This window comes from Bubalus bubalis, chromosome 9 (genome assembly GCF_019923935.1).
Source record: "Bubalus bubalis isolate 160015118507 breed Murrah chromosome 9, NDDB_SH_1, whole genome shotgun sequence".
NCBI lineage: Eukaryota > Metazoa > Chordata > Mammalia > Artiodactyla > Bovidae > Bubalus > Bubalus bubalis.
In genome coordinates, this window is record NC_059165.1 from 99575656 (window position 1) to 99592165 (window position 16510).

At 51.6% G+C, this 16510-nt stretch overlaps 1 long non-coding RNA gene across 1 annotated transcript in view; it reads left to right on the forward strand.

Moving 5' to 3' along the window:
- LOC123335167 overlaps positions 1-16510 on the forward strand; it is a 33049-nt gene that overhangs the window by 1792 nt on the left and 14747 nt on the right. Inside the window, exon 2 of the long non-coding RNA XR_006553549.2 lies at positions 12940-13136. This is a non-coding gene — a long non-coding RNA (uncharacterized LOC123335167). The remainder of the gene's footprint in view (positions 1-12939; positions 13137-16510) is intronic.

Sequence of the window (16510 nt, forward strand, 5' to 3'; positions counted from 1 at the left end):
CAGGCTGACCGGGTAACCGGGGGCTACCTCTATGGCACCCACCACCCTCCACCTGCTTCTGTGGGCAACCATCATTTCAGGACTGGGCAGGGATTCTCATAGCCTGGAACTGGGGCCAAATCCAGCCCTCAGACTTCAGGGGTGGAGACAGTGGGCGGGCTAACTTCATTCCTCCTTCACACGCAGGGTTCCGTGGCTGTAGACCTTGGGCCTTAAATACGGATGGTCAGGCCCATCGGCTGGATCTAAGGGACCAAATATGTATGAAGTGGAGGTTGGTGGCTGCGGAGGGGGTCCTATCCATTTATGGTTGGTGCAGTACCAGGATGGGAGAATGGGGGAGGTTCGGCTTCTCCACACGTCAGTTTCCCACTTTGAAATATCTCCGCCGCACCTGGTAGAATCCATGAAAGGCTTTGGCGGTACCGCAGGGGGCAACCAGGAACCCTCCCCCCACATCCACACAGCCAGCTTTCTATAAACCTGGCAGGATTGAAAGGGGGACGAACGTGCAGCTCAAGGAAGGCTGAGCATCTCCAGAGCCCCCTGGCTCCTAGTCCTCCCACCACCCTGCCGTCCAGCCCTGAGTAGCCCACCCACCTGCTCTATGGAGGGACCCTCGGAACCAATGAATGTGCCTGGGGGACGGTACTAACTTGCGTTCTTCAGTGGCTGCGAGAAGCGGTGTCTTTAATTTATACGAGGGAAAGGAGTGCCATGCTTTAAGGAACCCCCGGCTCAGCTTGGAAAAATCCTGGCTAAGACTCCCCTCCCCCAAACCCTCCTCTTTTTTCTCCAAAGCCCGTGGTCAGCAGAGCGCCCCGTGTTGTGGCCGGGATCGGTTTCACTAGCCTCCATTCTATCGCGGTTTTTAGGCCTCGCGGGCGAGGGGCTCAAGAGGCGAAGGATGAGTAGAGGCTGGGGGCGCAAAAGAGCCCCAGCGCTTCTCCCCGAAGACCCCCGGCTGCGCAGCCGCAGTTGAGGCCGCGCCAGCAGCCGGGCTCCTGAAACTAACGCGTCCGCGCCCGCGCAGTCTCGCCCCAGCTCCCGGCGCCCAACACCGCGCGTGTCCGTACCCGCGCCCAGGACGCCCTACTCCCAAGGCGCTTCTCTCTTTGCGCATCCTACCTGTGCCTCGGATTCTCACGCTCAGCGTGACCCGTGTCTTGGATACCCAACGTCCTGTCCATCCGGCGCCTGGACATCCACTTTTCTCTTTACCCTATGCCAGAAAACCCTCACACCCAGGTGGCCCGCGCCTAGGACACCCCACGTAAGGATCCCCCGGCGTCTTGGAGACCCTACATTCTGCGCATCTAGCATTTGGCGCACCCTGACCTCAGACGTGGATAGCTCTACTCACCTGTGCCCTCCTCCTGTGTCCACGTGTGTGGACCAGTGCTGACCGACCTGGGTGCTGCGTTCGTCCACCTTCCTCTGTCCCCGATCTTCTGAGTCCTCTACCTCAGGGCTGGCGCCCTCAGTCGTGGGTGTCCTGTTTCTTCGTGTTCCTTAGGTCCGTGTGCCGGAGGTGCGGGAACTCATGGGAGGGCGTCGCAGGGGTTGGGGTTGGTAATGAAACACGTTCCTGGTCTCAGGAAAAATGCTCAGCCCTCCACTGCCCACCAGGCACCTGCAGCCCAGACACACCTAGAGCCCACTCAGCCAGCATGTATGACCCTGAGGGGCTTCTCATTCAGTGTATTCATTCCTTCCATGTATTCCTCAAACACGGAGGACCCCTTACAGCCTTTAGTGGCTGGGGGCTAGATGTTGAGAATGCCCTAGTGTCTTGCCAGTAAGACTGGAGTTCCTCTCTGGGGCATCCCTGTTCAGTGGGTAAGGCAGGCACAGAAAGCATGATGGAAATAGCCCTGTAAAGTGAGCAGGGTGCTAGGGGAGTGGATGGTGAACTGTCCAAGCCTTGAAGAGTGGGTGGGGTGGAGTTCTGTGTGCCCCTGGCTCTCCTGGAGGCTTCCTATACCCCCACCTTGGGCACTGCCGGAGCCCCATCCTGTCCTTTATGCCTCGGCTCAAGTGAAAAGGCAGGTAAAGGGGTCTCAGAATTGAGCTGGGAGGATATTGTGTGGGTGAGGATTAATTCCAACTGCTGTCATTGGCGGGGGCAAGGCAATGCATTCAGTCAACAAGCATGTGTTGAGCACCTACTGTGCACCTGGCATTGTGCTAGCTGCTGGGAACACAGCAGTGAATAAGGCAGACAAGCTTCTCTGTTCTTGGGGCTGACATTCCAATCAGAAAGACAGATGAGAAATCAGACAATTAAAAGGTACAGGATGTCAGAGGATGATCAGTGCTATGGAAGAAAATTAAGGAAGACCTAGAACATGGTGACCGGAGAAGGCAATGGCACCCCACTCCAATACTCTTCCCTGGACAATCCCATGGACAGAGGAGCCTGGTGGGCTGCAGTCCATGGGGTCGCTAAGAGTCGGACACGACTGAGCGACTTCACTTTCACTTTTCACTTTCCTGCATTGGAGAAGGAAATGGCACCCCACTCCAGTGTTCTTGCCTGGAGAATCCCAGGGACGGGGGAGCCTGGTGGGCTGCCGTCTATGGGGTCGCACAGAGTCGGACACGACTGAAGCGACTTAGCAGCAGCAGCAGCAGCAGCAGAACATGGTGATGGCTGCAGTTTTAGGTAGAGGAGGTCAGGGAAGAGCTCACTAAGAAGGTGGTATTTGGATAAAGACTTAAAAGGAGTCCTGGGGAGACCAGGGATGGGGGGGAGGGGGTTCCAGGCAGAGAGAACAGCCAGCATAAAGGTCCTGAGGTGGAAACATGCTGGGTGTTCAAAGGATCAATGAGAGGGCCTGTGTGGCTGGAGGGAGGGGGTGAGGGCAAAAGGAGAGGAAGGTGAGGGTAGGGAGGTAATGGGCTAGACCGTCCTGGCCTGATGTGCTTCAGGGAGAATTGGTTTTTAATCAGAGTCACCTGGGAGCAATGGAAGGTTCTAGGCAGAGGAGGGTTTTCCCCTGACTTATATGTTCACAGGAACCCTCTGGCCGTGGTAAGATTTGAGAGGGAGCCAGGAGACTGGGGAGATGGATTCCACAGTCAATCCAGGTGAGAGGTGATGGAGGCCTGGAACAGGGTGCTGGGGAGAAAGGGCCAGATTTGAGGCACAGCCTAGGGACAGAGCCAATAGGACACCTTAGTCTTTGAATCCCCCTTCCCCAGCAGAACTTCTCAAATTTCACCTCTGGATCACAGTGCGGAGGCTGCACCTTCCTCACTCCCAGGAAACAAGAGTCCAGGAAGCCACCCAGGTCCAGTCTGAGCAACAGCTGGCAGGCAGCAATGGTGGTCCATTCCCAGTAAGGCACCAACTGGGAGGGGAGGCCAGTTGGGTTGCACTTCCCACCCCGACCGCTAGGGGCCGCTGCCCCGCTGCTCTGCGGCCGCCAGGTGAGGAGGAGGCCCCGCCTCTTCCCAGCAGGTGCTCTGGTTGGTCGAGAGGGCAGGGGACTGGAGTAAAGAGTGCAGGGCTGGGGGAGGAGTTGGGGGGACGAAATGGGGGTGAAGGGAGAGAGCTGAGCGAGTCCCATGTAGAGGATGCTGAAAGAGGCGAGGTTGGAGGAGGCAGGTGAGGAGCCGGAGATGGTTGACTGAGTGCTTTCGAGAAAGCAGGGGCGAGGAGAGGGAGTTGAGGTGTCCGGAGGAGAGAGGAGTTGGGGAGGGGAGGAAACTGAGGGCATAGAGCAAAGTTGAGGGAAGGAAGATGGGTGAGCAGGTGAGGAGTCAGGGATGGCCCTGGAGGTGAGGTGGACGTGACTGGGGGACATTTGGACAGTGCGTGGGGACTGCTGGGATGGTTGAGGGCTGGGCCTGGTCTGTGGGAAATGAGGGACCCCAGAGAAGGCGCCTGGCACTTTGCCAGTCGTGGCTGGTACGGACAGTGGGAGGGGGGAGGAGGATAGTTTCTCAGATCTTGACCCCATGGGTCAGAGATGGGGGGAAAGCTTCTGAGGAGTGAGGTGTGCAGGCCAGGCTCCACGCAGGAGCCCAGTTTGCTTCTGCAATCTGGCACTGGGGCTCTCCTTCATACCCTGTACCCCCATGGCTGGGATTCACAGTGCATTGAGCTGGGTGGTAAGCAGATGAATGAGACAGAGGCAGTCCCCGTTGGTTGGAAACCAGCAAGATGTCCACGGATGTGTGGGATGGAAGACAGGGTTTGTGGGAGAGTTCAGGCCAGAGGCCCTCCCCAGCCAGGGGGCTCAGAGAAGGTTGCCCTGGGGAAGTGACTTGTAAGCAGACAGCAAGAATCCATCAGCTGAACATCGAAGACCCTGATGGTCTGGACAGAGAGGAGATTCTGAGGACATTGACAATAAAAATGCCAGCAGAGACTAGGCTGCAGTAGAGCCATAAAAAGGGGGAAAAAGTGATGCCTGACCTTGCACGGGCCAGGGCCAGGGCCCTCAATGCCAGATGCTGACACGGGAACAAGAAACAGAAATGGGGCAGGGGTGAGGCAGTGAGAAGGGAGGGTGACAGCTGTGGGGAGCTGGAGATGCACCCCCTTTTAAGCCAGCAGCTGCTTGCTATTCCTCAGCTTCAGCTGAGAGCTACCACATGGGAAGCCAGGCTCTTGGAATTGCTGGTACGGATTCTTCAAGAGAAGCTAGAAGTCAGGTGTTTTGTGTAAAATTCCCTGAGCTTTAATTCTCTCAGACTGATCTACTAATTGCTATCAATTGCTGTGGCCCAGCAATTCCATTCCCTGGTTTATTCCCAATGGGAATGGGAGTTTCTGCCACCAAAAGACATATATACATACATGGATGTTCACAGCAGCTTCATTCACCATCGCCAGATACTGACCACCGGCCATATGACCGTTGACTGGCAAATGGGAAATTAATTGGAGTATATTTGTTTAGAATATATATTGGTGGCTCAGACGGTAAAGCGTCTGTTTACAATGCGGGAGACCAGGGTTCCATCCCTGGGTTGGGAAGATCCGCTGGAGAAGGAAATGGCAATCCACTTCAGTACTATTGCCTGGAAAACCCCATGGACAGAGGAGTCTGGTAGGCTACAGTCCATGGGGTCGCAAAGAGTCGGACACGACTGAGCGACTTCACTTCACTTTCACTTTGGAGTAAATTCAATGGAATACAATACAGTGATGAAAAAGAACAATGCATGAACACATACACAGCCCACAGGACACAAATGGGATGCAATGCATGACGACATTCCTATCACTCAAGGACAGATAGAAGTAATCTGTGGAGCTAGGGAGCCCAGGGCTTCCTAACCATGGACCACTGACATTTGGGGCTGGCTGATTCTTTGCTGCATGGGACCTATCCTGTGCATTGGAGGATGTGGAAAAAGTATCCCCGTCCTCTCCCCCACCATATGCCAATAGCATTTGCCTAGTTGTGCCCTCCCTTGTTGAGGGGGCACAGTCAGCTTCAGGTGAGGATCACTAGGAAAGTGACATATTTTTTAAAGATTTATTTATTTTATTTGTTGGCTGTGGTGGGTCTTCGCTGCTGCTCGTGAGCTTTCTCTAGTTGTGGCGGGAGCAGCAGCTACTCTTTGTTGCCATGTGCGGGCTTCTCACTGCGGTGGCTTCTCCTGTGGTGGAGCGCGAGCTCTAGGCATGCAGGCTTCAGTAGCCACGGCGAGTGGGCTCAGTAGTTGTGGTGCACAGGCTTAGTGGCTCCTCGGCATGTGGGATCTTCCCAGCCCAGAGATCGAACCAGTGTCCTTTGCATTGCAAGGCAGATTCTTAACCATTGGACCACCAGGGAAGCATGGGAAAGTGATCTTTTGAGGTAAGACAATGATTAGAAATTGGCCTTGGAGAGCTCCCAAGGGGCTGGAATATTCTCTATCTTGAGCTATGGTGATGATCAAGGTGGAGCATATTTTTAAAATACACAGTGCTGTATTTTAGGAAGCATATGCTTCACGATAAAAGAGTGAACCCTACGACATGGATGACCCTTAAAACATGATGCTGAGTGAGAGAAGCCAGATACAAAAGGCCACAGGTTACGTGACTCCATTTATACAAAAAGTCCAGAAGAAGCAAATCCAGAGAGACAAAAGGAGATGAGCGGTTGCTGGGGGCAGGAGTGAAGGGAGTGGGTAAGGAAGAGTGGCTGCTAATGGGTCTGGGGTTTCCTTTGGGGTGATGGGAATGTTCTGGAATTAGTCGTATAACACTATACAATAATACACTTAATTGTTCACTTGAAAATGGTTTATCTTGTGTGAATTTTACCTTAAAAACAAATTATTTTTTTAAAAAGGTTTTTGATGTGGACCATTTTTAAAGTCTTTATTGAATTGGTTACAACGTTGTTTCTGTTTTATGTTTTGGTTTTTTGGCCCCAAGGCATGTGGGATCTTAACTCCCCAACCAGGGATCGAACCCACACCCCCTACATTGGAAGGTGAAGTCTTAACCACTGGACCGCCAAAGAAGTCCCAGAATTTTTTTTTTTTATAGAGTCAACTCAAACAAGCTGAACAGGACCGGGGCCTGGGCCAGCTTGGCCACTTTGCGATGGAGGGAGGGGATGGTGGGAAAGTGAGGTGATAGACAGCCTCTGTCCAGAGAAAGTGTGAAGCAAAGCGGGAACTGTGGGCCTTCTTGGAAAAGGGAGGGCTGAAGCAAAAAGTATGTCTTGGCTCAGGGGAGCGCTCTCTCTTAACCCAACCTGTCAGCCCTGGAAAGAAATCGCAGGCAGGTCAGAGGCTAGCCTGCAAGCTGTTGAAGGGAATACAGAGTTCTGACGGGTGGAAGAGAAATGACAACCACTCAGCCCAGCCTGACGCCACCGAGGGATGATCAACACCCCCACAGTGCTTGCAGGGGGGTCGTGGGGATGTTCTCTGAGAGCTGAAAGGGGGCAATGGGGGCTCACAGAGGAGCAGGCTTCCTGAGAGCTTGGCCTGCACTGGAAACAGAAACCCATGGGGGACACTGGACCTATTGATTCCCTCCCACCCACCCCCTGCTGTGTGGGGGGATGGGAAGGGGAGAACCACCCACTGTGAGCAGCCAGAGACCAGGGGCCAGGGGATGGGGTTCCAGGATCTTGAGTCTCCACTGGACTTCCCTGGTGGTCCAGTGCCTAAGACTCCATGCTCCCAATGCAGGGGGCCAGGGTTCACACCCTGCTCAGGGAACTAGATCCCACATGCCACAACTAAAAAGAGTTCGTATGCCTCAACTAAGACCCAAAGCAGCCAAATAAATAAATAAAATAAATATTAAAAAAAATTTTGAACGAGTGAAGAGAGAAAGCAAGCTAAGGGCTCCAGGAAGCTGGGGGTCCTGGCTGGTAGGGGCCAATGGTGACTCTCACAAAATATGAACACCTGGAACCTGGGGCTGTCACCTTATTTGGAAACAGTGCCCTTGCAGATGTAATTAAGACTCTTTCGATGGATGAGATCATCCTGGATTAGGGTGAGTCCTAAATCCAATGACAAGTGTCCTTAGAAGAGAAGAGAAGGGGTGAAGACAGAGGAGAAGGTGGCCATGTGAAAACAGAGGCAGAGATTGGAGTGATGTGGCCACAAGCCCAGAGCCACCAGAAGCTGAAAGAGGCCAGGAAGGATCCCCCCTTAGAACATTTAGAGGGAGCACCACCCAGCTGACACCTTGATGTCAACTTTGGACTTCAGAACGGTGAGGGAATAAATCCCTTGTTTTAAGTCACCCAGTTTATGGTCCTTTGTTATAGCAGCCTTGCTGCTAAGTCGCTTCAGTCATGTCCGACTCTGTGCGACCCCATAGATGGCAGCCCACCAGGCTCCCCGGTCCCTGGGATTCTCCAGGCAAGAATACTGGAGTGGGTTGCCATTTCCCTCTCTAATGCATGAAAGTGAAAAGTCAAAGTGAAGTCGCTCAGTTGTGTCCAACTCTTAGCGACCTCATGGACTGCAGCCTACCAGGCTCCTCCATCCATCGGATTGTCCAGGCAAGGGTACTGGAGTGGGGTGGCATTGCCTTCTCCGATAGCAGCCCTGCTGCTGCTGCTGCTAAGTCGCTTCAGTCGTGTCCAACTCTGTGCGACCCCATAGACGGCAGCCCACCAGGCTCCCCCGTCCATGGGATTCTCCAGGCAAGAACACTGGACTGGGTTGCCATTTCCTTCTCCAGAAAGCAGCCCTAGGGAAGTATAATAATAGAGGCCCTGACTGTCAATTCTCTGAATATTTACAAAGCCCCTGGAAAGGATCATGGTACAGTGGAGAAAGCAAACACATGAATGGATCACTTCTGTATATATATAAGGGTTTCCCCAACTCAATGGACATAAGTTTGAGCAAACTCCAGGAGACGGTAAAGGACAGGTAAGCCTAGCGTGCTGCAGTCCATAGGGTCGCAAAGAGTCGGACACGGCTGAGTGACTGAACAATAGGGCTTCCCAGATGGCGCAGTGGTAAAGGATCTGCCTGCCAATGCAGGAGATGCTGGTTCTATCCCTGGGTCAGTAAGATCCCCTGAAGAAGGAAATGGCAACTCAGTCCAGTATTCTTAAAATTCCATGGATAAGAGGAGCCTGGTGGGCTCTAGTCCACGGAGTCACAAAGAGATGGACATGACTGACTGAGCACATATGCATAGATAGATAGATGGATAGATGGGTACAGGTAAAGGGTCATGCCATGAGGCTTTCGGGATCTTACTGCCCTGACCACGGATTGAACCTGGGCTACGGCAGTAGCCACTGGACTAAATCCTAACCACTGGACTGCCAGCGAATTCCTGGGGTCAGTGTGGAAGGATGGACATCCCGTGGGGTGGAGGACTGCCTAGGAACTCTATAGCAGGGATGACATCACACAGCTGCTGACAACACACGCCACTACTTATCGGGGACAGCAGGTAATACAAACAGTCTGAGCAGTCAAGAAGGCATCTGCATGAGCAATGGCACAGGTGACCTTCACTTCAGTGTCAAGGGGCAATAAGGAGCGGTGACTGACACAGAATAATGATAACTGCTAACGTTGATTAGCACTTGCTAAGTTCTTTCCTTGCACAGTATTAACTCATGTATTTTCTCATAACTCTACAGTCAGGTGTTATCCCCATTTACCAGAGAGCTTAATTGAGGCATAGAGGCTGTAGGGCTGGAAACTGATGGTACATTTCAAACTGGGTAATCTGAGCAGAGCTAAATGATGGGACAATATTACACAGCATGGACAGATGTACCACAGGAACCACAAGGAATAACGCCACGCCTTGGACTAGGACAAGTGGGAGCTATTAGCACCCCTAGGTCTGAGGGGCAAGGGGAGTGGGCAGTTGCTATGAACTGGAGACACTACATGCTGTGTGGATGGGGGAGACCTGTGACCTCCAATAGGGATGCGAGCAGCCCTCAGAAGCCACAGAGGCTGAACTGGGGAACAAATATCTCCCTCACTTCCTCTCCCCTCACTGGCTGAATCCAACCTGAGCCTGAGGACCCAGGAGCCCGGCGGTGTGGTCCACACAGCCCAGACTCCCGAGACACTAAGCTAGGTGGAGAAGCCAGGAGAATTGTTCTAAGAGAGGAAAGCGGAAGATTCCCTAACAGTGACTCTGCCTGGGTCCAGTTCCCTTGAATCACTCACCATGTGAGAACTGGCAGACCTGCGCTGTCTCCTGGGGGTGGGGTCCAGTCTTACTGAGCACTGCCTCTGAGATTCACAGAGGCTGTGTCTTTTGATGGAAAGCAGGAATACAGATTTTTATGCAACAATCACCAGGTATTTAAGAGCCGGTACCTTATTACCATTTTACAAATCCTGCATGGGCAAAACAAATCGCAGGTGTGGGCTGGATTGGGCTCTGGGTGTCAAGCCCCTGGTTCAGAAGGTGGAAGCGGACAGCGCAGCATACCCAACTGTGAAAACTGGGAGGTTCAGAGAGGCAGCCGCGCAAAGCATCATGGGTGAGATGGGGACCGCGGATCAGCCCGCTGGTTTGACTAGAAAGGGCCTGGGGCCTGGGGCCCAGGGCAGGTGCGCAGGTGCGGGACGTTAGGATGAAACTGAATAGGTGTTTTGGGGGTCTAGATTGGGAGGGGCCATTGGAGTCACACTAACAGGTGTCAGCTTTGAAGAAGAGAAGCCACGGATGGCTTTTAAACAGCCGAATGACTCAGTCAGCCTTGTGTCTCTCCACCCCGAGGCTGGCTGTGGATCAGGCTTTCTTTGCGGGTGGAAGGACCGTGGCTCCATAGATGAGCGAAAGAAATGAAAGAGCCCCCTCCTTTGAGTGCGCTTACAGCTTGGCGAGGAGGGCAGATGCGTAAATAATAACCTCAGAACATGATGCGCGGGGGTAATGAGTTAGCCCACGTCTGTGGATATTTGATCAACTGCTGTGTGTTCCGCGCCGGGGATGAAGGGACAGGATGTGGTACTGCCTTCGAAGAAAGGGGCAGTGGATGAGGGAGGAAATAAAGGGAAAGGAAAATTTCAGGTGGTGATAAGAAAATGTAAAACAGCAGAAGGTGATCAGGGGAGGCAGCCCACCAGCCCAGGTGGCAGGGCAGGCAGTGGGCAGGGAGACAGGGCATCCTGGGTGGGTCCCCTGGGGCCCAGCAGCCTGGCCGCCTCCTCCCAGAGTTGCCCCCATCACACCTGAGAACAAACCCAGGGCTGACGTGGATTCCTGACTTGGAGCCCGAACAGGCGGAGAGAGGGGAGAAAAAACACCCATCTGTTCCTCCTCTGATGGAACGCGATTCTTCACCCAGTGCTTAAAACCCCGTGCTTCTCCCATTTCCTCTCGGCAGCCACGTGATGTGATATAAATCGCTGAAAATGGGTTTTCCCAGCCGGTTGCCCTGTTGTTTTAATAATGGTTCATTTTCTGCCCTGGGGAAAAAATATTCCGTGGAGAAATTGGGAGCTGGGGGCTCATTTTGTCTGTGTGTGTGTGTGTGTGTGTGTGCGCGTGCACACACACACACACACTCACTTGTGCCTAGCGTCCCCTTATCTCAGAGAAGATTCCAGAATATCACTGAGACACCAAGTCACCTGTCTAGTTGGGTGATTCCCAGCACATCCCCCTCACCTGGACAAAGGAATTCCTTCAGAAAACTGGGCACATTCTGATACCTGCTGTGTGTGCGCTATACCTGAGCTAGATGCAAGGGTCACAGGGATCTCCCAGGCCTGGCCTCCCTAGGCCAGCATTCTGGAAGGGGGGGGATTGACATTTAAAAATAATTGTAAATTATTGTAAAAAATTGTAATAATTTAAAATAATTGGACTTCCCTGGTGGCACAGTGGATAAGAATCCGCCTGCCAATGCAGGGGATTGGGTTTGATCCCTGGTCCAGGAAGATCCCACATGCAAAGCAACTAAGCCCAAACGCGGCAGCTGTTGAGCCTGTGCTTCCCTGGTGTGGTGGCTCAGACAGTAAAGAATCCGCCTGCAATGCAGGAGACCCAGGTTTGATCCCTGGGTGGGGAGATTCCCTGGAGAAGGGAATGGCAAACCACTCCAGTATTCTTGCCTGGAGAATCGCATGGACAGAGGAGCCTGGTGGGCTACAGTCTATGGTGTTGCAAAGAGTCCAACATGACTGAGCGACTAACGCGCACACACATACTAGAGCCCGGGAGCCACAACCACTGAACTTGGCACACCCAGAGCTCATGCTCTGCAACAAGAGAAGCCACCGCAGTGAGAAGCCTGTGCACCGCAACTGGAGGGTAGCCCTGGCTTGGCATAACTAGGAAAAGCCCGAGCACAGCAATGAAGACCCAGCACAGCCAAAAATAAATAAAACATAATAATTGTGGAAAACTATGGAATTACAATCATGGAAACTCTTCAGGAGAGAGAGTCTGTGGTGTGATGGAGTGGACAGCATCCACTATAGGGACTTTGGGCATCGCTACAACCCCATCCATGAAGCAAGAGACCCTTAAGCTGAAACTTGGAGGATAGACAGAGTTGCAAGAGGGAATGCCATCCAGGTCAGGGGAGACTTCCTGGGCAAACATCTTAAAGCTTGAAAGAATACGGTGCAGGCTCAGATCCAGGAGAAAAGTCATGGGTCCAGTGTAGGCAAGGGCTAAGTGGGTTACAAGGAGTGGTGTGTATCAGTGGACAGAGACTTGGGGACTTTCTCCCTGTTTCTGGGTAGAGAGGGTTTCTCCATGAGATAGAGCCATGACAGTCTTGTGCATATTCAACCTTTAGTCTCAAAACCAGTCCTTGTTTTGCCTATTTGGAAAGAGCAGCTCTGGGAGGCCATGTGGATTGCCAAGGTCACTGCCTCATCTTCCCCATCCCCAACCCTGTTCCTTTCCTCCCTGTAGTGGGTTGAATGGTGGCCCCTCTCCTAAAGATATGTCCACATTCCTACTGCCAGAACCTGTAGATGTGACCTTATTTGGAAAGAGAGTCATTGCAGATATCACTAAATTAAGAATCTTGACTTCTCCAGGGGATCTTCCCAACCCAGGGATCGGACCAGGGTCTCCTGCATTGCAGGTGGATTCTCTGCTATCTGACCCACCAGGGAAGCCTATCTAAGTGAAGAGAAAGACAAATATCATATGATATCACTTATATGCAGAGTCAAAAAATTATACAAATGAATTTATTTACAAAAGAGACTCACAGACTTAGAGAACAAACTATAGTTATCAGAGGAGAAGAGGGCAGGGAGAGAGGGAATAATTGGGAATTTGGGAGGTTATCAGAGGAGAAGAAGGCAGGGAGAGAGGGAATAGATTGGGAGTTTGGGATTGACATGTACACACTGCTATATCTAAAATAGATAAACAACAAGGACCGACTGTATGGCAAAAAAAAAAAAATCTTGAGATGAGATCAAACTGGATTAGAATGAGCTCTAACTCTATTGACCAGAGTCCTTACATTTTGTTTGTTTGTTTCCTTTTTTGACCGCACCTCACAGCATGCAGAACTTCCCTGAACCCATGTCCCCTGCATCAGAAACATGGAGCCTTAACCACCAGAACACCAGGGAATTCCTGACCAGCATCCTTAGAAGAGAAGAGGAAAGGACAGTGGAAAAGGCCACATGAAGATGGAGGCAGAAGTTGGAGTGATGCAGTCACACAGCAAGGCACACCTGGAAATGCCAGACGCTGGGTGAGGCCAAGAATGCACTCTCCCCAAGGGCGACCTTGACTTTGGCCTGATGATACTGCTTATGAATTTCTGACCTCTAGAACTGTGAGAAAACATATTTCTATAGGTTTTCTGGTTTGGTTTTGCTCTATTTTATTTATTTAGCTGCATCAGGTCTCAGCTGTGGGTCACAGGACCCTCACTGTGTCATGCAGCATCTTTCGTTGTAGGGCACGTATTCTCTCGCTGTGGCATGTATGGCTCAACAGTTAAAGCGTTTGGGCTTCAGCAGTTGCAGCACGCAGGCTTAGTTGCCCAGCAGCATGTGGGATCTTAGTACCCCAACTGGGGATTGAACTCCCATCCATCCCCTGCATTGCAAGGCAGATTCTTAACCACTGGGCCACCAGGAAGCCCTGGTTTTGCTTTGTTTTTGTTTTCTGTGGTATTTAAGCCTCCCAGATCATGACTATTTGTTACAGCAGCCACCGGAAGCAAACACTTCTCTGTCCATGGGATTCTGCAGGCAAGAATATAGGAGTGGGTTGCCATGCCCTCCTCCAGGGGATCTTCCAAACCCAGGGATCAAACCTGCATCTCTTATGTCTCCTGTATTGGCAGGTGGATGCTTTACCGCTAATGCCACCTGGGAAGGCCAAAAATACATTCAATGTCCCCAGCAAATCATTCCAAGAGCTGTCTGTCCTCCCCACCTCCAGATCCTCCCCCTCTAATGCCCTCTCCTTCCTGCTCCAGTTGTCTTTTTGCCCCTGCCCAGCTGAGGAAAGGGCTCCATCCTGCTGAATTCAAGGGTGTTTTCTCAGCCTCCAAGATGCTATGCTCCCCGAGTCCTGCTTCCACCTCCCTGGCTGCCCCTGCTCATTGTCTTCTGCTGACTCTCCTCATCCCTTGTCCTTAATGTTGGAGAGAGAGCCATGGGGCTTGCCCTCTTTATTCCTTGTCTACTTCTGGTCAGCTCCCTGGGGATCTTGACCAGCCTTGAGGAGTTAAATGCCACTTAGATCTAACAATGGTATCTTCCAATGACACCTCCAGCTTGAGCCTCTCCACTGACCTTCAGCTGCCTCCCTGGGTGTCTGCACTTGGAAACATGATGGGTATGCCCAGGTATCATGTCTGAAACTGAGCTCATTTTAGAAAAAAATATTATTTATTTGTGTGTTTTGGGCCACTCTTGGCCTTTGTTGCTGCACATGGGCTAATCTCTAGTTGTGGTGCGTGGGCTTCGGTAGTTGTGGCTCCCTGGCTCTAGAGCAAGGGCTCAGCAGTTGTGGGGCATGGGCTTAGTTGCTCCACAGCATGTGGAATCTTCCTGGACCAGTAATCGAACCCATGTCCTCTGCATTCGAAAGTGGATTCTTAACCACTGACCACCAGCAAAGTCCCGAAATAGAACTCTTGATCCCTCCACTCACCCCAAACCTGCACCTCTCCTATCTTCCCCATCTCAGTTAATGGCAGCATCACTGTTCTCCATCATGTAATGGGTGGAATAACACGCCCCAATAATGTGCTGAAGAATTGATGCTTTTGAATTATGGTGCTGGAGAAAACTCTTGAGGGTCCCTTGGACAGCAAGGAGATCAAACCAGTCAATCCTAAAGGAAATCAACCCTGGATATTCACTGGAAGGACTGATGCTGAAACTCCAATACTTTGGCCACCTGACGTGAAGAGTCGACTCATTGGAAAAGGCCCTGATGCTGGGAAAGACTGAGGGCAGGCCGAGAAGGGGGTGACAGAGGGTGCCATGGTTGGATGGTATCACTGAATCAATGGACAGGAGTTTGAGCAAACTCCGGGAGATGGTGAAGGACAGGGAAGTCTGATGTGCTGCAGTCCATGGGGTCGCCAAGAGTTGGATGTGACTTAGTGACTGAACAACAATGCCTCCCAATTCACATTCAGCTGGAACCTCAGAATGTTACCTTACTTGGAAATAAGGTCTTTGCATATGTCGTTAGCCAAAGATCTTGAGGTGGTATGTACTGGACCTAGTGAAAGTGTTAGATGCTATTGTGTCTGACTCTTTTCAACCCCACAGACTGTAGCCCACCAGGCTCCTCTGTCCATGGAATTCTCCAGGCTAGAATACTAGAGTGGGTAACCATTCCCTACTCCAGGGGATCTTCCCAATCCAGGGATTGAACCCAGGTCTCCTGCCTTGGGGGCAGATTCTCTACTGAATGAGCCACCTAGGGTGGGCTCTAAATCCAATGATGAGGCATCATGCTAAGAGGAGGCAAAGACACACAGAGAAAAAGATGCAGGTAGAGACTGGGGTGATACAGCTGCAAGCCCAGGAAAGCCAAGGATGGCTGGCAGCCACCAAAAGCCAGGAAATAGGCAAGGAAGGATTCTCCCCTAGAGCCTTCAGAGGGATAACAGTCCTCCTCACACCTTGAAGTCAGATTTCTAGCCTCCAGAACTATAAGACAATACAATCCTGTTGTCTTAAGCCACCAAGTTTGTGGTTATTTATTACAGCAGCCCTAGGAAGCAAACATAGCTGTGTTCTCCACAACGAGCTCTGAGACACCTTGATTTGAGTACAAGTGATTTACCTGGAAGGCGACTGCAGGAAGCACTGGCAGGGGAGGTGGGGGGAAGATAGGGGAGGGAGGGCACCCAGCAAAGAGTGTATTGATGGGGACTTCCCTGGTAGCCCAGTGGTTAAGAATCAGCCTTCCAATGCAGGGCATGTGGGTTTGATCCCTGGTTGGGGAATTAAGATCCCGCCTACCAAAGGGCAACTAAGCTTGCATGCTGCAACTAAGACCCCACACAATCATTTTAACTAAATAAATGTTTATTTGTTCGTTTGTTTTAAAGAGTGTGGGGCTTCCCAGGTGGCCCAGTGGTTAAGAATCTGCCTTGTAATGCAGCAGACACCAGGTTCCTTCCTGGTCTGGGAAGACCCCATATGCTGAGGGGCAACTAAGACAGTGTGCCACAACTACCGAGCCCACGTGCAGCAACTACCGAAGGCTGTGTGCCTTAGAGCCTGTGCTCCACAAGAGAAGCCACCACAATGAGAAGCCCACGCACTGCAACTAGAGAGTACCCTTGTTGGCTGCAACTAGAAAAAGCCCTCGAGCAGCAGTGAAGACCCAGTGCAGTCAAAAACAAATAAAAAATTTGAATTAATTAATTATTTTATTGAAGGATAATTGCTTTACAGAATTTTGCTGTTTCTGCCAAACCTGAACATGAATCAGCCATAGGTATACATATATCCCTCTCCCTTTTGAAGCTCCCTCCCATCTCCCTCCCCATCCCACGCCTAAAAATAAATAAAATTTTAAAAAGAGCATATTCATGAGCAGGTTATACTGGAACACCTAGGACTTAATTCTCCTCCGTCTCCGGAGACC